This window comes from Dama dama, chromosome 30 (genome assembly GCF_033118175.1).
Source record: "Dama dama isolate Ldn47 chromosome 30, ASM3311817v1, whole genome shotgun sequence".
NCBI lineage: Eukaryota > Metazoa > Chordata > Mammalia > Artiodactyla > Cervidae > Dama > Dama dama.
In genome coordinates, this window is record NC_083710.1 from 12,933,417 (window position 1) to 12,935,099 (window position 1,683).

Here is a 1,683-nt window from a genome sequence, read left to right on the forward strand (position 1 = left end):
ATCTTTCTTTCATTCTTCTGAAGCTATTTCTTTACACCTGAAAATGAATCCATACCTTTCTTGAATCATGACACATACTTGGTGGATTCAATGGAGTGTGTCCAATGGCATATTTATTTTCTCCAAACTAAATTGCTAAGTCTAAAGACAAATAGATGTCCTTTCTCCATTACTTCATTAAAATTATATATGACTTTGAAGTATTTCTAGGAACACTTTCTCCCCTCCCCAGTTTAGAATGATTCATGTAGTATTACACTGAATAGATCTATGAATGCAGCAATCCATCCATTATTCCAAGTCTGTAATTACACTCTAAAAACCCTATACAAATGAAATATTTAATAAAATATACAAATGCAATAAAATGTGAGAAAAGAACTGATGTAAAGTGTTTGAAACTGTCTTATATACCTTTGTTCTTGTGATAACCCCAGTAATTCTCACCTTCATTTCATTTTCCTACTTCTCAAAATAATCATCAGGTTGGAGGAATTTCTTCCTGCTTGCAGTTTCACAATTTGAGATTTCGTATTTTCTCAATATCCTTGTCACTTCACACTGTCAAAACTTCAAGGAGTAAGGCTGCAGTTTCAACCCATATATGACAATATCTCATTTTTTCCTAATTGTTAATTTACTAATTAGAATTTTTGGGTACATATATGTATCATTCATGAATTTTCCCTTTGTTCAGGATCTGAAACACACTATATCTAAATGTGGGGTGTTTCTTATATTCTAACTTAAATAACAAGATATATCACTCCACATTTAACATCAATTTAACACGTTTGGTAAAGATCTCTTCTATTAGACCCTAGAGAAAAAAAAATGCACAAAAGATGTTGCTTATTTGGTTGTTTGCCTCCTACCCAGATAACTTCTATTATTTCAAAAATGCTGCTACAGATATCGTGATTTTCTCACTTGGCATTTTTCTCTAAAAGAAGTTTCACTAAAAAAATATGTACATGTATGTCTGTAACTCATACATCCATGAAGCCTTAAGTGTTTCAGAAAAAATTGGAATGAGTGATGATTGTTTAACAATCTTTAGATTGTTATTTAGAAGGGTGCTAAATCATTTCTGTGTGAGAAATGTGGCTTCCTAGGTGGTGATAGTAGTAAAGAAACCACCTGCCAATGCAGTAGACACAAGAGACATGGGTTTGATACCTGGGTAGGGAAGATCTCCTGAAGGAGGTTACCACAACCCGCTCCAATAGTCTTTCAGAATTCCGTGGACAGAGCCTGGTGGGCTAGAGTCCATTGGGTCACAAAGAGTCAGATATTACTGAATCGACTTAGCATGCAAAACCTGGTGTTTGCATTATGAATGATCTATGATCGGTCTTTGTTATTAATTGACAGCAAAATGATTCTGAGGGTCTGCATCTTTGAGGTTGTTATTATGTTGAAATGAAATCATAGTCAAAAGCTTAATTGAAATGTTTGTACTATATTGAAATAATTGAAGTATTTTAATGGCTACTGCTTCAATTCCAGGTAATTTTCCTGGAAAAATTTCCTGGAAAATCCCAAAGCTACAGACTTTTTATATTTTATGCTTTGAGTTTGGTTCTCAAATGTCAAATTCTTTGTTTGTCTTTGGTTCTCTCTTTAACAATAAATTCTGTACTGCAGATATGATTTGAGTAGATGACCTTCGATTAAGCACTT